Consider the following 24748-nt stretch of genomic DNA (forward strand, 5'->3'; position numbering starts at 1 on the left):
TGTGACTCTGGATACAGAAAGCAAAGTGGCAACAAGAGGGAGCTGTTCCCCGGAGCTGACAGACTAGTAAGGCAGCTGGTCCAGAGGCTTTGGCTTCTGTTACCAGGACTGGGTGAGTGAAGGCGCATTCAGTGGCCTAACGACAAATTCCTGGATTGATTTTGGAACGAGCATTCCTAGAACCCCGGGAAAAATTGGCCAAAAAGCCTCCCAAAGCTTGTTTGAAATTAAGATAAAAAAGAAGGGGATTGTGCACCCACCACCCAGCTGTACAAGAATCAAGTCATTAGCCACTGCGGTCACTGACCTACAGTCCATCCTGGACGGAATGCAGGGGGAAACTCAGGATGAGGCATTTTGTGCTCCGGGAAAACTGGGAGAACCTGCCCTCAGATAGTGATAGTTTTTTAGGAGAAAATTTTATGAACTCTCTTCTTGCATCTTCTCATACTTAGAAAAGCATGAAAGCCATTAGCTAAAGTATTTTTCCTTGGCAAGAGCAGTAAGCCTCTACCAAGCCGTATGCTTGTTTGCATGTTCCCCTTCCCCCAGATCACATACCTACTAGGCTCCTGCCTTATGTCTTCAGAACAGTTCTCATAGTTTCCTGAAACACTGGGACCTGGGTTATAGTTGTCAGGTGGGCTTGAATAAAGTTTTCAGTTTCTTCCTTAGATTGACTAGTGATTAATTTTTTTTTTTCATTGAGAAAAGCAAGTGTGCATTTACCCCTGTAAGTCTAGGTACAGGATTTTCACATTCTTCTATTTTCCTAAATCAAATTGAAAACAACCCTGGGACCTCAGTTCCCAGGAAGATGAAGGTACCTCTCTGCTTTTAGTAAAAGAATTGCCCAGGGTGGGCTCAACTGAGGGGCTCACTGTCCAAGCCTCATGGTTCATGAGGGCAGCTGCTCCATCCCCGCTGCTGGGGGGTTAAGGGTCATTTATCACAATTCCAGGGCTAGTCCAGTCCCCTCACTGTGGAGCTCAAAAGAGAGTGTAAAGGTCCTCTGCTTAGTCCAACCCTCTCGTCATAGAGGAGGAGCAGCTGGACCCCAGGGAGGGGCAGGACTTGTCCAGAGTCACCCTGTGTGTGGCAGAGTCAGGACCCAGGTGTCCTGTCCCCAGGCCAGCTGTCCATCCACGGCCCCACGCTGCTTGTGACAAGTGTGGCAGCAGCATCCTTCAGGCTGGGATTCTGCCCCGTCCACCCTCGTTCTGCACAGACCTGCCCGACCCCCTGAGAAGGGCACTCACTGCTGCTGAGTCCGTTTTCTCATCTGCTGAGGGGGAGGGGCGCCAGAGACCCTGGACCCTCCCAGCCCCCCTCTTCCCGGAGCCCTTGGACTTGCCAGTCCTGAGACTCAGACGTGGAGATGGAAGCCCCTGTGCCTCCCCCAAGATTATGCTTCCTCCACTGAGAGCTGGCTGTGCAGGAGGCGTGGAGCTCGAGATGGGGCTGGTGCCACGGCACATGCTACCCTCTGGGTCCTGACGCTCGCTCTCCTCAGCACCTACCTGGGAGGTAAGGAGGCTTCCCTAGCTTTTCCTTCCCCTGGGGACAAAAAAACCCCAGAGCCAAAGCCGGCGGTTGAGTTAGAGATTTCCTTTGGGAAAGGTTTTCCTTTGGGAATCCTGGTTCCTGTCCTTTTGAGGAAGCCTGAAGCCCTGGAAGGAATTAGGGGCTAGGAGTCAGGGAGCCTGGGGTCACCCTCCAGGCCAGGCCACAGCACTGCCCCAGCTGCCCTGAGCCTCAGCTCAGTGGCTGAGTGAGGGCATCTAAGGCTCCTTAGAGCCACCCCCTACCCATGTTGAAGACCCAGCCCCTCACACCTCCTGCCAGAGTGTCCCTCAGGCTGGTTCCACCTGCAAGTCAGCCTGGGGGAGAGATGACCCAATGAGAGGATAACAGGCAGGAAGGCCAGGGGTCTCCAAACGGAGGAAATGGGCTGCAAGTGTCAGACATTTTTTTCTCTCTCTTAAGCGGCAGGAGGAAACAAACATGATATTTTTTTCCTTCTCTATACAGATTTAAAAGGAGGTTTCTCTTAAAATACTGTGTTGCCATAATGACACCTGGTTCCACCTGAAGTTAACTATTCTCAGACCTTGAGTTAACCAATGCATTTTTCTTATGGAAATGTTTGTCTTAAGCTGTGTTAATATACTATTTATTTACCCCAGACTCTGTCTTCAAGTCGGTTCTGCCTAATGGCTCAGAAGCGACTTGACAAACCATATGTTACACTCAGACATTGTTCCCCTAGTCTATGTAAACGAAACTATTCGTATGGTAATCTGCCTTTCTATAAGATTCAAGTCAATCATTTTATGGCCCAGTCTGACTCGTGTGGTGCCAAGATTATCCCCAAATACATCTTATGGATGAGGGGCCTAGTGCCATTCTCTGAGTTTTAAGACATTCCTTTCTTTCATTAACAGACTGCTAGTAACTATATAACATCCAGCTAAAAATTAGCAGGGGGGTACTCTTTCTGCCCTCTTCTGATATCTATGTCAGAAGCTTTCTCTGTCTCCTTTATACTTTAATAAAACTTTTTACACAAAAGCTCTGAGCGATCAAGCCTCGTCTCTGGCCCTGGATTGAATTCTCCTCCAGAGGCCAAGAATCCCAATGTCTTTTCATGGTTCAGCAACAACCTATCACCAAGGGCTCTCCCTGGAGGCCACTCACAGCCAGACGGGCAGCCCCGCCCAACCCAACAGCTTCCAAAGTTCATTAAAATAATAATAATAACAACAACAGAGGTCATGACCCTAAACCCTAGAGCCAGAGCAGGAGAGAACCCTGAGAGGTCAGGCTACACATCCCCACTCTCCCAGACCTGGTTCCCAGGTGGTACCACCTACATCACCTGGTTCAGTGGTACAAATAGCAGGCATTGCTGTTGTAAAGCAGCGCCCCCCTCCCACGCCCACGTCCCCCGCCACCCCCGAGTGAAAAGCACAGTAGTTTGATGTCATGAAACAGTAGTTTGATGTCATGAAAGTGAAAATGAAACTGTTAGTCGCTCGGTCGTGTCTGACCCATTGCGACCCCATAGATTGTAGTCTGCCAGGCTCCTGTGTCCATGGAATTCTCCAGGCAAGAACACTGAAGTGAGTTGCCATTTCCTTCTCCAAAGTTTGAACTTGGATTTCAATCCCTTGGGTTCTTAACCTCCCCTGGAGCCCCTCATCCCTGCAGTGGGCTGTTTAGGGCATGTCCTGCAGGGCTACGTCCTCCCTCTGTGTGAACAGGCAGCCCAGGGAGATGGTAGGGGTGAGGCTGGACCGGTCACTGGAATCCCCTTGGAGGTGCTCAGCCCTTAGGCCAGTGGCTCATCCGTGGCTGCACAGCACAGTCGCCTGATGTAGGCAGCACTTCTCAAACATGAGTTCTGTGCCTCCTGCACAGCCAGCTCTCAGTGGGGGAAGCGCTGACACGTGGGAAGCACAGGCTGATGCTCTAGAGAGACCCCAGTCAGCCCACCTGACTCCATGTCTGCTTCTGTGAGCTCAGGGTCCCGCCCATTAAAGGGTTGAAGAGGGAGCTGAGGTCCCCCATAGGCAAGGTGCCCAGCACCAGGCTGGGGGTGGTGGGGACCCATGAACAGCACCATCACCCCTGTTCCTAATAAAGGCAGGGCCGCCCCTGCTGCCCCTCTGGACCCCTGACCTAGCTGGGTCCCCACACACCTGGGGTTGATGCTGCAAATGCTGGGGTTTCTCACCGAGGTTGTGATGGAAGGAGGCATGGGAGGTGATGTCTGTTGAGGGGCTGCTTTGTGACTGGTTCTGGGCTCCGTGCTTCACACATGGCATCTTTCACAGTCCTCCAGTGACCCCAGCCTGGCTCCGGAGCCCCTGCTCTGTCCTCCCCAGCAGACCACTGGGAGCAACTCCTCAGAGAATGACCTGGGACAACCCAGGAGCCCTGCTGTCACCTATGGCTCTACTCATATCTGGGCAACTCCCGCCTCAGTCGTCTCCTCTGTGAAATAGGATTAATAGTCCCGACTCCGTAGCCATCATGGAAACAAGTGGGCTCACGGTGAACTCTGCTCCAGCCTGTTCAGGCATCCGCATGGAGGTCACTGCCCCCTGCTCTTCTGCCCTCAGTTCTGAAAAGAGCAGGTGAGGGTCCACCCCAGGCAACAGGGAGAAGGGAGAGCTGTGCGTCTCAACACCCTTCGCCGTTCGGTCTCTTCTTCCCAAGCCCTTTAGCTGCCCACCTCTGCTTCTCCAGGTTAGTTCCCCAGCCCCTCTTCCCACCATCCGCCCCCACCTTCTCTCTGCTCTGTTGCTTCTGCCATCCTGGCCTGGGCCGGGGGAGGGTGTGCGTCCCCAGGTTGTCCTTCATCTTGGCTCACAGAACACCTGCCCTTGTGCCCTTCTCAAGCCCTAGACATCCTGGGGACAGTCTGCTGCAGGGCAGGAGACTCCATGAGTGATTCTGCTGTCCTGGGTGGTAGAAACCAGTCCCTGGAGACCAGGATAGACCCAGCAGGAGGGCAGCGGGAGGAGAGGAAGAAGGAACAGCCTGTGGGGAGTCTCCAGTGTGTGGGGGCGGGGGGGAGGGAAGTGCATCTGGCATGGCAGTCCTGGCTGGGATGTGCTCTCACCTGAGCCTGTGGGAAGACATTTGTGCATCCCCTCCTGCCCCGGGGTGGGGTGGGGGTGGGGGCTGCGTGTGAACCTAGAAATGGGGAGGATGATGAGTGTGGTCAGGACCTCTGCTCCAAGGCTCACCACCCCCAATGCCTAAGCGGCTGATCCAGGAACAAGCGAGTGACCCCAGCCTGATGTTGGTCAGGACTGAGAATGCAGGCTGCACTGGGCAGGTGCCTCTCAGACCAGCTGACGGTGTCTGTGAAGAAACGCTGGCCATGTTCGGGGCTGTGTCTGGACCACAGGACACCAGGTTGAGCCCTGAGCTCTAGCCCACCTCCCACCTGCCACCTGACTCCTTTCCCCTGGGCCATGGACCCTGGCCTGGATGTGCCCAGGGACAGAGGAGTCATTGTCTGGAAAGCACTGCTTGGCGGGTTGGGTCACTGGTTTATACACACAAGGCTTTCCCCACTGAAGCTTCCACCCAGTACAAATGCAGTGTCACTTCCACATGGTGACCTGTCACCCATCTTTAGCTCATCCTCATGTCTCCATCTCAGCCCTGAGTTCTTGACTGTCCAGCTTACAAGGCCCCAGTTTCTTCAATACTTCCCCCTTATGTGGAACCTGACCCCATTTCCTTCTGCCCCACCACCCACCCCAGTACTGGCCTCCTCCTCCCTTCTCTGCTCACTTTAACTTTAATTTAGTCACATCTACAAAGATCTTTTTTTTTTTTCCCAAATAAATAACATTCACAGGATACGGGAGTTGACAACGTTATCTCTCCAAGAAATATTTTTCCAGCCTACCAGAGGGACTGATTGTTTTTAAGGAAATAGGTATTTTTAGACTATTTCCTGAGGGGAAATTCAATAAGAAATTAACAAGAGCAGAAAAGAAATTGCTAGACAAAAATGAAACTGACCTGAATCAGCCCGTATGAATTTTTAGTGGACTGTTTCAGGAAAGTCGGTAGGCCAATTTTGTGTCAAAACCTTATTTTCTGTTATTCCCTTATCACCACCTCCATTAGCAAAAACACTGACATATCTGTGTAGATTGTGTCAAGTTCAAGTGTGGCAAGGAAACAAAGCAGAAAAAGATACTTTAGGTCAATGTAAATTAACCAAAGCCCAGACTGCAAAGTTAAATTCTGAGAAACAGCATTTGGGGTAATAAACATCACAAGGGACAAGGAGATAGTTTATGAATTGAGAAAGTGAACAAGAAGACATAACAAGCCCACACATATATGCATCTAACCATATGGCCTTGGAACATAGGCAGCAGGGCAGTCAAGCAGAACTTTTTAAAATATTCATTTATTCACTTACTTGGCCTCATCGGGTCTTAGTTGCGTCACGTGGGATCTTTGGCTGTGGCGCATGGACTCTCTAGTTGATGCAAGTGGGCTCAGTAGTTGTGGCATGCAGGCTTAGTTGCTTCGTGACATGTGGAATGTTACTTCCCCAACCAGGGGTTGAACCCACATTCCCTGCATTGCAAGGTAGATTCTTAACCACTGGACCACCAGGGAAGTCCCCAGAAGAACTTTCTGCAATGGCAAAAATATTGTATACCTGCCTTGTTCAATGCAGTAGCCTCTAACAACATGTGGGTATATGGTGCTTGAAATGTGGCTGGTAGGACTGAGGACTTGCATGTGTCAATCTATTTCATTTTATTTAGTTAAAAATTAGGGGACTTCCCCGGTGGTTAAGACTCTGCACTTCCACTGCAGGGGGCACAGGTTCAGTCCCTGTTTGGGGAACTAAGATCCCACGTACTGCATGGCTTGGCTAAAATAAATAAATAAATAAAACAAAAGGATATGATTTAAAATATTAAACAGCCACATGCATCTACTGTCCAATATACTGTACAGAAGAATTGGGTTCATGAAGTAAGTAACTCTGAAGTGATAATCACAAGTTTCTTCACATTAATAACCTTTACCCTCGTTCTCTTTATTTCCTGTTCTGACTCCAAAAAGTTGGACCATTCAGACTGTTTGATAACAAGTTAACATATTTACTGTTTACACAAATGATTTCATACACTGTCACCATGATTCACATTTTATCATGTTCCAGGAATTAAAAAATATTTTAGCCCTTTGGACCTTGGGTCAGTATTTGGATGTTCCTTTGGGTTGAAGTCAAGCAATAGTAAATGGCCTTTTGCAAACTTAGCATCTAGGTTCCCTTGACCCTTGGCTCCTCTCCAACTGTGACCCTCTCTTCCCCTCACAGACACTAGCTGCCCCAGGAGAAATTTCTATTTACTGTCTTTCTTTCTCTTTCTCTGTCTCCAGTGCACTGGCTTCTGTCCTGAGGACTTCATGAAAAAGCTCTAAGCAAGGCTGTCAATGACTTTCAAATGGTCACATCCAGTGGACTCTTTTCAGTGCTTATTTCATGTGATCTCTGCATTGTTTAACCAAAAGTTTATGTTTAAATTTCTCTTGTCTTTCCTTAATGTATTAATTTTATTTCAATGCTTCTCAAGTTTTGCCTCTCATGGAAAATTACCTCCTGGGAATGCCCCCTGCTCCACCCCACCTGCCCCTGGGTGACGATCACATGCTTCATCCCAGTACAGGAGAGAATGGCAGCAGTGGGGGGCCTTCCCCTGTGCCTCCCTCACAACTCCGCTTTCCTGGCACCTCTGGCCCTGGTGACACTAGGGTGCTGGGCTCTGAGGCTTTGTGGTTGAGGACAGAAGACTTGTGGGGCCTTCACAGCCACCAGTTTCTGCAAAGGGCTGCTGGTCTCAATACAGGGGAGCACATGGGCCCACACCATGCACACACGTGTGCACTGAGCATACACACCAGGACACACCTTTCTGGAGAGGCCCCTTTAAGAGTTAAGTGGATGTTGGCATTGAGGTGGGACACCCCCCCCACACCATCTTGTGTCACAGGCTGGACCACACCCCAAGGGGCTTCCAGAAACAGATTTGGGTGAGGGTGGAAGCTGGCTGGACTCTTCGGTGCTCTAGACAAATTGGAGCAATTAGAATATGTGAATGTCTTTCTCACTTTTTTTTATTTTGCTTCTCTCATTGTTATATTGAGATTTAAAAGGGACATTGTGGATATAGACAAAGGGACAAGCCTTTTCTCTATGACTGACATCAGGAACTGATGGGAACCAGAAGCTCCAGGGAATTTTTACAAATTATATACACTGATCTAGATCATATTATGCCTGAGTCTCACAGAACCAAGAAACAGCAGCAGAAAGTAACTGGCACGCAGAAACACACAAGTGTGTGTCCCCTTACACTCAAGCACTGCAGTTGCTTTGACAATGGAAGCAGCAACCCCCACCCCCAGAAACCACCTGCCCAAGAAAATGTGAACAGAAACTTCCCCCTTTAAGTACAGGGTTACCCAGTAATTTTTGCCCTCCTAATCAGAAGATAGAAAAAAAGTAATCTCAGGCTAACCTCACCTTTAAGGGTGCAGTGTCCATGCTCTTCTCCCTGCAGAGGCAGGACAAGCTTTTGGAACACGGAGGCAGGAGGGCCACATCGCTGCCCCTCACCAACACTGCAAACAGGGTCTTCAGGATACTGGGGTTCTTCACCAGCTCCTTTTTTTTGATTCCCTATAGAGTAATTGGGATGGAAGGCATTCACCCCTGGCTTCCTCTAAGATGCCTTCTGGGCAACAGGTGTTTAGTGAGCCTGCAAAAATTCTGGAGCCAGTCTCAAAGGGGCTGAACACCAGGTGGGGCCCTGGAATCCAGGGTCTCTGTTTTAAGACTTCTGCCCACTGGAAATAATTGACATCTTGAGATTTTTTTTTTAATTGAAGGGAGGGCACACTGTACACCCCCCCTCCAGTCAGATAATTGAGACCCAATGCCTAGTTACCCATGCCACCCCCAAACCCACCCACACACACCAACTAAGGCAATGCCAGGGGTGCAGACTTGCTTCGGTAAGAATGATTTCAGGGAGGAGTGTCTTGGAGTGTCTTGGAGAAATCACAGAACAAATTAACATAATGTTTGACTCTTAAGCTCCAAAGCAGCCATCCACGTGACAGTCTGGAAAGATCTAGAAAGATCTACTTGTGTTGGTTTTCCTGGCCTGGGAGACTGGTTAGCAACTTCGAAGCTGGGAAGAAGGAATTGGAAATAAATAAGGATGCTATGTCTGATGCTGATGGGGCGTCTTTCAGGACATCCAGGGATGCGGTGGGGATGGATGGATGATCGGCCCCCTTTTAAGGGCAGAAGCTGAAAGAAGAGGCTCCTGCAGGATCCCTGAGAAGTGACAGCCCTGAGGATGCACCCAGGACTGGGGTGGGGGTGGAGGCAGAGTGGAGATGACTGGGGAGGGCGTGGGGGCAGAGTGGGGATGATTGGGGTGGGGGTGGGGGCAGAGTGGAGATGACTGCGGGAGTAGGGGCTAAGTGAAGATGACTGGGGTGGGGATGGGGGCAGAGTGGAGATGACTGGGGAGGGGGTGGGGCAGAGTGGAGATGACTGGGGTGGGGGTGGGGGGCAGAGTGGAGATGACTGGGGTGGGGGTGGGGGGCAGAGTGGAGATGACTGCGGGAGTAGGGGCTAAGTGAAGATGACTGGGGTGGGGATGGGGGCAGAGTGGAGATGACTGGGGAGGGGGTGGGGCAGAGTGGAGATGACTGGGGAGGGGGTGGGGGGCAGAGTGGAGATGACTGGGGGGATCCCAGTGTCCCAGTGTCCCTGAGGCAGCCCAGTAGGTGTCTTCTGACCCAGAAGGGATGCAGGCATGGAGCCAACCTTCCCCATGAGGAGGGGCCTCAACTGGAACTGCGATAGGAGAACGGGGCCTGAAGGAGTTTCAGGGCTGTGACGGGGACACGTGGCCAGAGTGGCAAGGACCCTGGAGACCATGGAATTGCCCAGGTCACCTGCCCAAGACAGTCCCGCCAGCCAGGGCTGCAGTGCTGCTCACACAGGGGCTCCTCCAGGGTCCAGTGAGTGGGGGGGTGAGGCCCCTCCCAGCCCGCCCCCTCCTCAGGGACAGCTGTCCTGTTTCCAAGGGACTATTTGCTGAGAGGCCCCCAGGACTGAAGGGCCAGCCCCCTGAGCCCCAGCAAGCTTCCTGCCATAGTGATGGTGATGGTCAGACACCATCAATAATGTTAAAATCTTGGTTGTTTTATAGCCAAAGTCTTGTGAATAGTTAAACACAACTCTGGAGTTTGATGGACTGTTTTGATCAGTTTTGGATCTGCTTGATCAGTCCAAAAAATGGACTGTTTTGATCTGCCTGTTTTTATCTGTTTCTGTCTTTGTTCTTCTTTCTCTAGAAATATAACCAGTGACCTGTAGAATAATGACCCACTGAACTGGACAATGTGAGGACCACGCTCAAGTTTCAAAGCCAAGAAGGTGTCTCGTGGTTAATGTAAAGTCTCTAAAAACAGAAGCACAGAGCAGCCCCAGCAATGCAGCCTACAGCCTGCATTCCTTTCTTGTTCCCCTCCTTGTATAAATCCCAGCTCAACCTTGCAGTGCTGGGAGCTGGTTCTTTTGCACAGTGATCTGCCTTCTCCCCTGGTTGCAACTTCCTTAAGATGAAGCTACTTTTCTTTTACCCAACACTTGTTTCTCAGTACTGAAACTGCAGTTTCTGCAGTTTCTCAGAGTTCTTCTGAGCTGGGTGACAATGTTGGCCATCCAGGCAGCAGTCACATCCCTGGGGCTCTGGCCCCTCCCCTGCCTCCGGGGGCAACGAGGGTGGTGTGTCTGGGAAGGTCGAGGCGCCAGCTGCTCCCAGTGAGGGTCTTCAGGGATGCGCCAGTAGCTGCCAAACTTGTTAGTTTCCGAACTTGCCCTGTCCCTCCCGAGTCCTTCCTCGCAGCCTGTTTTCGCTTTCTATTGAGAGAAGGAAACTGGCCTCTGAAGGAGCAGTGGAGCTGTTGACTGAGTAGAGGGGTGTGCACCCTGGGAGCTCCCCTTCCCATCTGTTTGGGAATATTCTTTGCCCTTTGGAACTTTGGGGTCAGTTTGGACAGCATGGGAGTGGGACCTGGCTTTTGTGAGACTCTGTACCAGTCTCTACCCACGGGGGAATTTGTATGTTTGTTATCTGTTCTAGGGGAGAGAGTAAAGTGAAGTGGGGAGGTCTACATCCATCCAGTGGACTTCTAGACTTTGTAGAAGTCCACTGGGACATATCTTGGCAGACTGGCAAAACTAGAGCTATGACCTTGTTTTTAAAAAGTTTCTATTTTTTAAATTACAATACAGATGCCCAGTTTGCTTTCGATTCTGAAGAACCTGGCCCCTGAATGGGTCTCTAAATTCCTCCACTATTTGGAGTTAAAGCTAATTTGTCAAAGATCTGGTAAGTGGGAAGGAACTCCATGTACAGGTCTTCCTGTTACTCAATAGTAACAATAGCAGAGCACTGAAAGGCAAAATTCTCCAACAAGGGCACTAAATTGAAGGCAAAAAGGAAACTATACCGTGAAAAGCCTGAACCCTTTACAGACGAGTCTTTGCAGGTGAGGGAGGGAGAAGAGGGGATCAGCTTCTTATGAAACTGAATTTCCCCCACCTCTGTGGTTCCAGTCCTGATGCCCCAGGCAGGGGCTGCCTGGGTCTGCACCCCACTCCCCTGGTCTCTGGAAGGAAGAAGAGTTCTATTGTTCTAACACCACAGGAGTTCTTAGTGCCCTCACCCCACCCACCCCACCCTACCCCCCTACCCCCCCCACCCCGCCCATCATGAGAAAAAGAGGATCTGAAATAGTTTCTCCCTTTAAGACCTGACAGGACACTCAGTTTGGCCAGGGTGTGCCCACTACAGGGGGGAGGAGGAGGGAGCAGGTAGATTTCCAACAAGGCGATTCCCTGCAGGAGGTCGAAGTGCAAGAGGACAGACAGTTGGCTATTATTGGACTTCGTTTTCCACTTCAAACCTACTAAATCATAAAAACACCAGTCCTCCGTACACAGGTGATCCACAAAAAATAGTAGAAACGTTCATTAGTATTTTTTTCAACCCACCGCCCAGTGTAGGCTGGTGCACAGACATGGGTGGTGACCGTGTTCACACCGGAGGAGCGGCACCTTGTCGCAAACAAAGCCTGACACTGGTTTCTCAGTGTTTGGCTTCTTGAGGGATAAGCAGACAGCCTGGGTTGGGTAACATGGCTAAGGGGCTTCCAGAAGCTAAAAGAGACAAAGAGGGACCCTTCCCTGGGGCATCAGAGACAGAGCAGTCCTGCTGACACCTTGTTTCAAAACTCTGACCTCCAGAACTGTGAGAGAATACACTGCTATTGTTTTAAGCCATCAGGCTTGTGGTAATTTGCTGCAGTAACCCTAGAAATTCAAGATGAATTTCAAGAAATGAAAACTTGTCATATTTTTTTTTTAAGTTTTCAGAAAAGCTTGCTGACCTTCTAGTCTAGAACATGGTGATCACATCGATCCCAGGACCCCTGGTCATATCCTTTGTCCCCCAGTGTCTGAGACTCACAGGGGAGGACCCACTGATCTAGAGGTGCAAACACCTGTAATTAAAGGGGATGGAGAGGACTAGGGCCCCTGGAGAGGACCAGCTGCGCCTCTCAAGGGTGGTGGAAAAGCAAGATGCCGTGTGGATAACACTCTTAATGTGAATAAAACCGGAAAACATATAGAGATATGCCTTATAAACTTGTGTGCATATATGTACACACATGTCCAAATGTGATGTCAGAGCTGTGAAATGTCCTAAAGGATGTCCCCGAGGCTGAGGACATGGATGCTCCCTGGATGGAGGAGTGAATGCTTCTGTGAGCAGGCAGGAAGCCTGGCCACGCCCAAGAGGGGAAAACGGGCACATGTGAGATGATCGTAGTCCTACTTTATGTCAGTTCAGTTATACATGAGAATAGGAAAATATAGAAAATTAAACAGAGAATGAAAAACAATATAAAGGACATAGCAGCTGCTCAGCTCCAGCGACCCCCTTTTTAGGGGATGCAGCCTAGTGAAAGCAGATCTCCTGAGGCTTGAAAAGGAGCTGGAAATCTGGATTTTCATGTGAAATTGGAGCACTGTGCAGCTACCAAACAGTTAAGGAAAAAAATCATCTCGGTTCTATACCATCTCTTTCTGAAAACACTGTGAAGGGAAAGCAAACACATCCCTGGACCACCTCCAGTACAAGCTGGTTTGCAGCCCCTGATCTGCAGCAAATCAAGCTGCATGTGCTGATGTCCACAGTGGGGCCAGGGCTTTCTGGGTCCTCTGTGAGGGGGAGGGGGACAGGTAGCTGGCATGGATTGAGTGTGCCATGCGCCAGACCTCTGATAAGCCCTTCACATGCTTTCATACATTTAATTAATATAAAGTAGATACTAAGCCCACTGCACAGATGGGGAAACTAAGGCTCTGGTGAGTAACTTGCCAGGTTCATCCAGCTCTGAAGGATCTCCCACAATCTCTCCCTCCACTTCTCTGCCCTTCTGGCACCTCCTCCTTCCTTCCTCTGTTCCAGCCATGACCTTCCCAGCTCACTGTCTTCCAGTTGCATGCCTGGCTGCCGGCAGGCAGGGCTCAGCCACATCCAGGCTGTGCTCTGACGGGGGCCCCATGTCCAGGCTCTCAGATTAGAGTGGAGGAGGGGCTGCTGGGAGACTCAGGCAAACCTGCTGCTTCCCAGTTGGGCAACTGAGGCCCAGAGAGGGCACAGGCCTGACCCAGGGCCGCACGCTGGAACCCCCGGGCCTCTTCTCCATTTCCTCCCTGATGCACTCAGTGGATTCAATGCACTGAAGCGGCCCTGAGTCTGAGGTGGAGTATCGGGGTCCAGCCCCGATATGACCCAGGGTATCCTCGGGATGAACGGCGTCGGCGTCAGAGAGAGAGAAAGAGAGAGAGAGACAGGGGCTGATGATTCCTTGGTTTACGCTGGAAACCAATAAAACCCCAGCACGGGGCTTGCTCTGTTTACGTAGGCCGCAGGCGCCCTCTCGAATCACTTGAGGCACCCCACCAGGGCACCCCCTCGAGTGGGTCTTAGAAGCCCAGGCAGATAAGTAAACTCAGAGGGCCCAGTGCTCCAAGGATCTCAACCAGAAAAAGGAGAATAGAGAAAAGGATGGAAAAAGAGAAAGAACGACACGGGGAGACCAAGCTTCAGTGAGCAAGGCCCAAAACTTTATTTTCCAGTGCTGCTTTTATACCCTAAGTTATGCGCATAAGAAACAGAGAAAGGGAGGTATAGATTCACACCGAAATCACGTGGGGTCAGCAGTCTTGACCCTTATCAGGATCAGGGCTTATTTTTGTGTGATAAAAGTTTTAGGTGATTTACATCATCTTCTGGCCAGGGGGCCTGCTAACAGTTTTATGGCCCTCTCTCCTGACAATAGGTTAGTTAGCAAGTAAAAGACTTTTCTTTTAAGGTGACTTTCCTAAAGTTAGGTGGTAGACACATAACAAAGTTACATTCCTATAAGGCACCGGTGTAGTGAGCTGCAAGAAAGGAATTTATTAACTTAAGATCTGATGTGGTTAAATCAAAGGATTAATATATTTCCAAGAATACAATAGATAGAGGAAACTGCAGCAAGCATTGATTCAACAATGAAATCTTTTCTAGTACTATTCTAATGATTTTAACTTCTTCAACAGATTCCTGTATTTTAGAATATTAGGCTTTCTGTCCTTGCATGGCTGGGAGGCTATAAACAGTCACACTCATAGTTGTAAGAGCCCGGACAAACTTGTCATGCAAGTTAGAAAGCTATCAGAGGGGCTTGGATTGGAACACTCCTATTAAGCCGAGGAGAACTTTTAAACTACAGCTCTGAATTAATGTTTTCAGAGAAAGGTGGTTGGGGGGAAGCCCCTGTAAGTATTAGAGGACTTGGTAAGAGGGGTAAGATAGTAAAGCAGTCAGACTCCAGTTTTCTTTGGGGTAGATGCTCAGGTAAGTCCAGGGGGTTCCTCGAGCCCTGATTAGCCTTTGCCCGTCAGGCCTCTTCCCCAGTTGACCTTTGCCACAGGTAGGATTTCCCTCGCTGGCTCCCGGCAGTGGAGTCTCAGGGTGAGCTCAGCTAATTAAGTTGGGATCGAACTGGGGTACAGAGAGCAGGACACCCCCTCATCCCTCACAGCAGCGTCCCTCCCCACCCCGGCAGTGCCCACTGGGAGGCCCGCAGGCTCCAGGGCTCCCCTGAAACTGGGGCTCAGGGAGCTTTGGGAGTCCAGGGAGGTTCTCAGGTTTGCTTTGTGTTTCTCTTTCCAGCCTCAGCTTGTCCCAGGGTTTATTATCAGCAAAGGCGCCAAGGCCCCTGATGGCAGGAGGCTGGCTGGGGCTCAGGGAGCTGGCCCTTCAGCCCTGGGGGCCTCTCAGCAAATAGTCCCTTGGAAACAGGGCAGCTGTCCCTGAGGAGGGGGCGGGCTGGGAGGGGCCTCACTCCCCCTACACTGGACCCTGGAGGAGCCCTGTGTGAGCAGGACTGCAGCCCTGGCTGGCGGGACGGTCTTGGGCAGGTGACCTGGGCAATTCCGTGGTCTCCAGGGTCCCGGCCCCTCTGGCCGCGTGTCCCCGTCACAGCCCCGAACCCTGAAGGCCCTGTCCTCCTGCCTCAGCGCCAGTCCAGGCCCCTCCTCCACAGAAGGCTGGCTCCGTGCCTGCATCCCTTCTGGGTCAGAAGACCCCTACTGGGCTGCCTCAGGGCCACTGGGACTCTGGGATCCCCCCAGTCATCTCCACTCTGCCCCCACCCTCTCCCCAGTCCCAGTGCATCCTCAGGGCTGTCTCCTCTCAGGGGTCCTGCAGGGCCTCCTCTTTCAGCTCCTGCCCTTAAAAGGGGCCGGTCATCCGTCCATCCCCACCCCCTCCCTGGATGCCCTGAAAGGCTCCACGTCAGCCTCAGACACAGCATCCTTGTTCATTTCTAATCCCTTCTTCCCGGCTTGGAGGCTGCTAACCAGTCTCCCAGGCCAGGAGATTCCTCACTCAGGTAGGACTTCTCCTATATCTTTGCGGACTCCCACCTGGATGGCAGCTTTGGAGCCCAACACTATGTTAATCTATTCTGTGGTTCCTCAATGTCGCCCCACCTTGGAGTCAAGGTGGGTTGGGGTCTCCCTTCCTCAAAGAGGAAGTGTCACGTGTGAAGGCAACAATGGCTGGAGGGGATTCTCAGCAGCATTCACTCCCACGCCATCCTGTCCCCGCGCCTCGCTCTCACCCCAGGGCACCTCCCCGTGCACCCCTGGAGCTGCCCTCCTCTGGGTGGGACTGTGTCCCCTCAGACGGCAGCTCCTTCTGGTGACGGCTGCAGGGAGGGGAGGCAGGGACACATGTGCCTTCAGGTTGCTATAGAAGGAGGCCATGGCCCTGAGGATGTCTCCCTTGTCCCAGAGGCCTGAGTTTTGGTCCTGGGCTCCCACCCACAGGCCTGGTTGACCTGCTGGGCTGTAGAACAAAGTGCTCAAACCCATGGCTTTTTTATTTTTATCTTGGATTTCCACAGCTATGCTTTCAACTTTAGGGAAGGCACTTGACTCCTGGTTTTCCCATCTGTAGAATAGGGTTCAGTTCAGTTCAGTCATTCAGTCGTCCGACTCTTTGTCACCCCATGAATCACAGCAAACCAGGCCTCCCTGTCCATCACCAACTCCCGGAGTTCACTCAGACTCATGTCCATCGAGTTGGTGATGCCATCCAGCCATTTCATTCTCTGTCGTCCCCTTCTCCTCCTGCCCCCAATCCCTCCCAGCATCAGAGTCTTTTCCAATAGGGTTAGCACAACAATAAACAGTTCCTTTTTGAAAATCCTTGGGGTCAGATATTCTCCAGAATTCAGAATTTTCAGTTTTGACAGGTGACATGATACATATACTCTATAGGACATGACACCCCACTGGGGTTTGAAAGCACCTTGTGATCAAACACATGACTGTTTCAGCAGATGGACTTTTGAACATTTACACTAAGTGAAATAAGAAAGAAGGAAGAAAGTTTAGTCCCTCAGTCGTGTCCGACCCTTTGTGACCCCATGGACCATAGCCTACTAGGCTCCTCCATCCATGGGATTTTCCAGGCAGGAGTACTGGAGTGGGTTGCCATTGCCTTCTCCAACAGATCTTCCCGACCCAGGGATCAAACCCGGGTCTCCCACATTGTAGGCAGACACTTTACCATCTGAGCCATCAGGGAAGTCCAAACAAAACCATAAATGGTCTCCTGCCCGTTCAGCTCAGAATTGGTTACCAAACAATTTTTAAAAAATTATTTTTCTAACTTGAAGGTTTGTGATTGTAGAAAAAGACCACGGTATACTGTATTTCTGTAGATATTGACACGCAGAAAAAGACATAAAAATGTTGGTGGTTTAAGGCCAGATCCAACCCAGCTGTGAGATGAGACAAGCCTCTTGACAAGGCCAGAGGTGATGGGTGGGGAAAGTCATTCTGGAGTGGTTGTGCTCTTGCCTGAGTATCTGAGCCACCGGTTCAAGCTCCACAGATCCCGAGTCTCAGCCCTCACAGGGCCCTGAGCCTTTTCTGATCGTCTCACTTAATCTGCCTTCAGATCTGGATCTTACTCTGATGGGTCCTAAGTGAAGACCACTCCATCCTGGTGACTCTAACCTGCCAGACCTTCACAACACCATGTCCAACAGGGAGATAAACCCCTACCAAAATGATGTGGACTCCCTTGCTGCTTCCTCCACTTCCCCCAGACAATCTCCATGTGTGTGGCCTTCTCCCTGGTGGCCAGCATGGGCAATAAGAAGGGAGCTATAGGTAACGGGTGCCTAGCCATCTGGTGCATCTGTTTCACCATGACCTTCTTCATCTCTACGTTCGAGTACTTTTACTACAACCGCAAATTTCCTTTTCTCTGGTACAAATTACCCATCCCCTATGCCTGCTATGCAGTCCTCCTCTGCCTCTAGACCTCCATCGTCTATTCCATCTTCTACGTCCAGTACCTGCCTTATGGTCCTTCCCCAGACCGGGCCATCACCGCCTCTGCGTTCTCCTGCATCGCGTGTGTGCTCTATGCCTTGGATACGGCTTTCATGTGGAAACACTGCAAGTTCATGAACATCCCCTGCCATGTGCGCACATTACCAGGCCTGCTAAAGATTCTGGAGAGCTCTGTGGCCTGTGTCATCTTCGTCTTCCTCAGCAACACCTCCCTGTACCTGCACCAGCCGGCCCTGGAGTGGTGCATGGCCGTGTACTCCCTCTGCTTCGTCCAGGTAGCCATGGCCATGCTGCTGAGACTGGGTGGCTAGGAGAACAGACCGCCCCTCCCACTCCCCATTTTCCATCTGGGGCTGGCCGTGCTCTCAATCCTCCTCTATGTCCACTCTTTGTTCCTCTGGCCACTCTACCAGTTTGACAAGAAGTTAGGTGGACAACCCCCATGGGTACAGCAATATGAGCTGCGTTGATGAGCTCACTGACTATGGCTGCGTCTGGGGCCAGTGACTGGCTGTGGCCATCCTGACAGCCATCAACCTGCTGATTTACATGGCCGACCTGGGGTACTGGACTTGCCAGGTTTCTGTAGGGACTGAGGACCAGCCCAGTACCCCTTATCCTCTCCACTCACAGGGGGTGTCTTTACAGAGCTCTGTTGTCCCCTGATGTCATCTTCTGGGCTCCCTCTCTCCCTCCTCACATCCTTCCCATTCATCTCGCCCTTTTCTGTTTCCTTCCTTACATCTGCTCTGTCTCCTTCCTATTTTCCTTGGTTGCCCTTGTCCTGTTTTGCTTTTTTCTCTTGCTTCTCTCATCTTTCCTACATTTTCTGCTTTTTGCCCCTTTTCTGGTCATCCTTGGTTTTCTTGTCTCCTGTGTCCTGACCACCTCTCCCCATTTCCTTCTTCTGATCCATCAGGGCCTGAGACTCCTTCCTTCTCTGCCCACTGCCCCCTCCCACCTTCTAAGGTGCTGACTCCACAGCACACAGCCCTCTGTGCTGCTGTTCACACCCTGGGCCTCAGGAGGGGCCTTATTGCCAAAGCGTGTCTGTCCCCCTGGGGGTGCCTTAGTTGCTGTGTGTTTCTGGGTTTGGGACTGAGGGTGGGTAGCAAGGCATCAGGCCTCCTTTCTCCCAATGGAAGGGAGTGTATAGTGCACCTCCCCTTTAAGTAAAAAAAAAAATTCTGGAGGTCACTGTTTCCCAATGGGCAACAGTCCTGAAGCAGAGATTTTGGATCCCTGGGCCCCACCAAATGCTCAGCCTCACCTGAGACTGACTTCAGAATTCTTCCTAGCTTACTAAACACTGGCTACCTAGAGAGCATCTTAAAGGAATTTGGGGTAACTTCCACCCCCAACCAATTTCTCGAGAATCGAAAAAGGAGCTGGTGAAGAACCCCAAGGACTTGAAGACACCTGTCTGCAGTGTTGGTGAGGTGCAGCGATGTGGCCCTCCTGCCTCGGTGATCAAAACAGCAAGTCCTGCCTCTGCAGGGAGAAGAAACAGCATGGCCACTGCAGCCTTAAAGCTGATTTTAGCCTGGGATTTTTTTCTTTCTTTCTTTTTGCATCTTCTGGTCAGGAGGCCAAAAATTATTGGGTGACTTGTTCTTAAAGAGAAAGATTCTTTTCAGAATTTCTTGGGCAGGTGGTTTGGGGATGGGGGTGGGATGGGGGGGTTGTTGCTGCTTCCATTGGCAAAAGAATTGCATTGTTTAGTGTGAGGTGACACATGTGTGTGTTTCTGTGTACCTGTTGCTTTCCGCTGTGACTTCCTGATCTTCTGGAATCAGGTAAAATAAGTATATAATTAAAAATTTTCTTCTAGACTTTTTGCTTCCATCAGCCCCTGCTGTCAATCATCAGGAAAAGCCTTGTTGATGGAGGCCTTCTCCATCAACTGTGTGTGCTGAAGGGCTGGGGGAGGTCCTGGTCACCAAGTAGGTGGTTTGGGGGCCCGAGCTCCCCCTCCCCAGTCCTCTGGACCCAAGGCATCTCCCTTCTCTTTGCCTTTGGAGTCAGGCCTGTGTGGGCATCTCTCAGCTCCTCCCCGCGGCCTCTCTGCTTTGGAGTCAGAGCAGATATGACTGAATCCAGTCATGGATCCCAGATCTGCCTCTCTCTTCACTCTGGGCTTCTGTTTCATCTTTCCCCAGCTTATGGTCAACCATCTATATGCACAGCAGAAAGGAATTTCCTTTCCTTAAGGGAAACAGGAGTCTCTTAAACAGGGCAAGAGCATTCGGGTTCCTGAGCTGGATTCTGAAGAAGTGGAAAGTCAAGAATGTGCAGGAACAAGGGAGTCTGGGAGACCTCAGATTGCGGGGGAGCCTGGATGTAGTTTCTCTTTTGACAAGAATCACTGGAAAGTCGGACCCCTGGGAAGTGACTGAGGAAACTCATGTTATGAGAGAAACATGGTCCCCACCAAGCAGAGGTCATGGGGAAGGAGGGTCTGTTTAGTCAGGAAGGATGTGACCAATAAACAGGACCCAGCAGCCCAGAGGAAGCAAGCAGAGAGGGTGGACGGAGGGGAGGAGCCGGCTCCCATCTCCACGTCTGCGTCTCAGGACTGGCAAAACCAGAGGCCCCGTGAAGGGACCAGGGGTCTCTGGCACCCTCCCCCCTCTAGCAGATGAGGAAAGGGACTCAGCAGCAGTGAGCGCCCTCCTCAGAGGGACGGGGCAGGTTTGTGCAGAATGAGGGTGGACGGGGCAGAATCCCAACCTGGAGGATGCTGTTGCCACACTTGTCACAAGCAGCGTGGGGCCGTGGACAGACAGCCGGCCTGGGGACAGGACACCTGGGCCTGACTCTGACTCTGCCACACACAGGGTGACTCTGCACAAGTCCTGCCTTCCCTGGGGTCCAGCTGCTCCTCCTCTATGACGAGAAGACTAAGGGTATCTCACTCATTTGTGTCTGACTCTTTGTGACCACATGGACTGCAGCCCACCCCACTCATCTGTCGTGGGATTTCCCAGGCAAGAATACTGGGTTGGGTTGCCATTTCCTTCTCCAGGGGATCTTCCCAACCCGGGTCTCCTGCATTGCAGGAGGATTCTTTACCGTCTGAGCCACCAGGGAACCCCTATGATGAGAAGGTTGGACTAAATACAGGACGATTACACTTTCTTTTGAGAGCCACAGTGAGGGGACTGGAGTGGCCTTGGAATTGTGACAAATAGCCCTTAACATCCCAGTTCACTTCAGTTCAGTCACTCAGTCGAGTCCAACTATTTGTAACACCATGGATTGTAGGACGCCAGGCTTCCCTGTCCATCACCAACTCGTGGCTGCTGCTGCTGCTACTGCTCCATCACTTCAGTTGTGTCCAACTCTGTGCAACTCCATAGACAGCAGCCCACCAGGCTCCCCCGTCCCTGGGATTCTCCAGGCAAGAACGCTGGAGTGGGTTGCCATTTCCTTCTCCACTGCATGAAAGTGAAAAGTGAAAGTGAAATTGAAGTCGTGTCTGACTCTTAGCAACCCTATGGATTGCAGCCTATCAGGCTTCTCCGGCCATGGGATTTTCCAGGCAAGAGGACTGGAGTGGGGTGCCATTGCTTCTCCAACCAACTCCCGGAGCTTGCTCAAACTCATGTCCATTGATGTCCATCCAACCATCTCATCCTCTGTCATCCCCTTCTCCACACACCTTCAATCTTTCCCAGCATGAGGGTCTTTACCAGTGAGTCAGTTCTTTGCATCAGGTGGCCAACATGTTGGAGCTTCAGCATCAGTCCTTCCAAAGAACACTAAGGACTGATCTCCTTTAGGATGGACTGGTTGGATCTCCTTGCTGTCCAAGGGACTCTCAAGAGTCTTCTCCAACACCACAGTTCAAAAGCATCAATTCTTCAGGGCTCAGCTTTCACTATAATCCAACTGTCATCCATACACGACTACTGGAAAACCATGTTTTTGACTAGATGGACCTTTGTCGACAAGGAATGTCTCTGCTTTTTAATATTCTATCTAGGTTGGTCATAGCTTTTCTTGCAAGGAGCAAACGTCTTTTAATTTCTTGGCTGCAGTCACCATCTGCAGTAATTTTGGAGCTCCAGAAAATAAAGTCTCTCCCTGTTTCCATTGTTTCCCCATCTATTTGCCTTGAGGTATGCTAAAGCTGAAACTCCAATACTTTGGCCACCTCATGCGAAGAGTTGACTCACTGGAAAAGACTCTGATGCTGGGAAGGATTGGGGGCGGGAGGAGAAGGGGATGACAGAGAATGAGATGGCTGGATGGCATCACCAACTCGATGGACATGAGTTTGAGTGAACTCCGGGAGTTGGTGATGGACAGGGAAGCCTGGCGTGCTGCGATTCATGGGGTCGCAAAGAGTCGGACACGACTGAGTGACGGAACTGAACTGAACTGAACTGAATGGGACCAGTTGCCATGATCTCAGGTTTCTGAACGGTGAGTTTAAGCCAACTTTTTCACTGTCCTCTTTCACTTTCATCAAGAAGCTCTTAGGATCTTCTTCACTGTCTGCCATAAGGGTGTTGTCATCTGCATATCTGAGGTTATTGATATTTCTCCCAGCAATCTTGATTCCAGCTTGTGCTTCAAACAGCCTGACATTTAGTATGATCTGCTCTGCATTAAAGTTAAATTAGCAGTGTGACAATATACAACCTTGACGCACTTCTTTCCCGATTTGGAATTCTTTTCCTGATTTCTCAACAGGAGGAATTGAGCAGCCATCCCATGAACCATGAGGCTTGGACAGCAAGCCCCTCGTGTGACCCACCCTGGACAATTCTTTTATTGAAGCACAGAAACATTTCAATCCTCCCAGGAAGTGAGGTCCCAAGGTTGTGTTCAATTTGATTTAGAAAAATATAAGAATATGAAGTTCCTGCACTGAGACTTGCGGAGGTCAACACATACTTGCTTTTGTGGATAAAAAATGAGTCAATAGTCAGACAACGTAAGAAAGAATTGGAAATTTTATTGGAACGAACTTAAGAAGTTTAACTGGGGAGAGAGTCTTTCAAGAAGCTCTGAGAGATGTTTTGAGGAAGTTAGGTTTGGAGGTCAGTGTGTATGTGATCTGGGGAAGAAGGACATGAAACCAGCCCATGCCTTGGTAGAAGGCTGTTTCACTCAGGAAGAACAGATATCATGGTTAATGCTTTTACTGCTTTCTAAGCATGGACAGATGCAAGAAACTGGGTTCATAGAAAAGTCTCCTGAAAATATCCAAGTATGTGAGCATAGGTTCTGCCAGTATTCTCAGAGTACGAAGTACAATCTTGACCTTTTTCACGACTTCCTTTCAGAGTGGAATGAAGCTCAGTGAATTGTAGCAGCTAGTGACTTGATTTTGGAAGACCTGGGTGGTGGGCAACATTCTTTATCACACAATCTATTTGTTTCCATCTTAATTTCAAGGTTTGAGGGACTTTTCCAGGTCAGGTGAGGATTCCATTGATAGGCCACTCGATGTGCAATTACTCTTCTAGTCCTGGTAGCAGTAGCAAAAATCCTCTGGACCAATTGTCTTACTTGTCTGTCAGGCTCTCAGAAATGGTTACCTCCTGTTGCTTCTTCCATGTTTTGAGTCACGGATCTTATAAAACTGTATATAAGGTCACCTGGTAATCACCATTTTTATCAGAGGCTCAATGACACATTTGTTAATGCAAGAAACAACCCTCTTGTAAAGTGCCGGATTACGAGTAATACAGCTAGTGACTTTAATAAGGTCATAGGTAGGCGGTGTCATATAATGCCACATGGCTGGGGTTAGAAGAACAAAAATGGATGTTTATGTTGAGTCAGGTGTTTCTGCCCTTAGGAAGGTCTGGTTAACACACACTGCAGATGCACACTGCACACTTCAGGGCAGGGAGGAAGTCACAAGAGGGAGAGAAGAACTTTGTTTAAATTTTTCTTGTCTTGCCTTAAAATATGAATTTTATTTCATTGCTTCTTAAGATTTTCCTGCCGTGGGAACCACCTCCTGGAGCCTTCCACATCCACCACACCTGCCCGCAGGTGAAGAACTCATGCTTCATCCCAGTACAGGAGTGAGGGGGCATTAGGGGGTTGCTTTCCTCTGGCTGCTGTCCCGGCCCAACCACAGCTCTGATGCCTGACTCCTCCAGTCCTGGTGACAGTAGGGTGCTGGGCTCTGGGGTTTGTGGCTGAGAAAGAAAACTAAACACAATATTGGTGGCTTCCTGTCCACCAGTTATTATAAAGGCTGCTGGTCCAAATGCACCTGTGAGCACAGACATACAGGAACATACACATGCAAACACACACGCTAGGCATGCAGGCGGGGACACACCTTTAAATACAGTCAACCGGGGTCTGGCCCATTAAGAGCTAAGGGGACAGAAAGTCTAGTGTTGGGGACACAACTGTTAGTTGTCTTGGACAGGGCCATGCCCCCAGGTCCTGGGGAAAGGTGGGAGTGTGGAGACAATGGAAAGGGCTCCCAGAGCCCATCCCAGAGAAGGCAGCTTGGATGAGAATAAAAATCTGTTCGATGTTTCTGAGCTCTGAGAAAATTTGGGGCAATTAGCATATGTCAGGTCTGTGGGTTTTTTCTTTTTTCTTTGTATTGAGGTTAAATAAGACCCTTACAGTTGTAGGAGAAAGGACAAGGCTTCATCTATGACTGGTAGCAGGGTTCGATGGTATCCAGAAATTCCAGACAATTAAACGATCCATGTATACTTATATCTATTTAGATCATATTATGTGTGGGTCCTGGAGAAGCAGGAAGCAGCATCAGAAAATAGCTGACACACAGAAACACATGTTTGTGCTCACAAACTCAAGCAATAGAGTTTCCTCGACTGTGGCATCAGCAATACCCACCCACCCAACACCACCCATCGACAAGCTTTGAAAAGAAACTTTCCTTGCAAAAATATAGTCACCCAGTAATTTTTGCCCTTGAAACAATAAAATTTAAAGAAAAATAAAGCACCCAGGCTAACATCACCATTAATGCTGGCAGCGACGATGCCCTTCTCCCTGCAGAGGCAGACCTGCTGTTTTGATCACTGAGATGGTAAGGCCACATGGCTGCCCCTCATCAGCACTACAGACAGCTGTCTTCAATACCCTGGGGTTTGTCACAGTCCACTGTTTATTCCCCAGAGAGTGGTTAGGCTCAAAAACACAGGCCGAGGCCACCTGAGATCAATGCTGTTA

The 24748-nt window shown here is 50.3% G+C and overlaps 1 pseudogene; it reads left to right on the plus strand.

The window, feature by feature from the left end:
- The first annotated feature begins 4035 nt into the window (after positions 1-4035).
- Positions 4036-23614, plus strand: LOC129550024 (uncharacterized; annotated as a pseudogene).
- The last annotated feature ends 1134 nt before the right edge of the window (positions 23615-24748 follow it).

This window comes from Moschus berezovskii, chromosome 21 (assembly GCF_049115385.1).
Source record: "Moschus berezovskii isolate FMDL1 chromosome 21, NW_MosBer_1.0, whole genome shotgun sequence".
NCBI lineage: Eukaryota > Metazoa > Chordata > Mammalia > Artiodactyla > Moschidae > Moschus > Moschus berezovskii.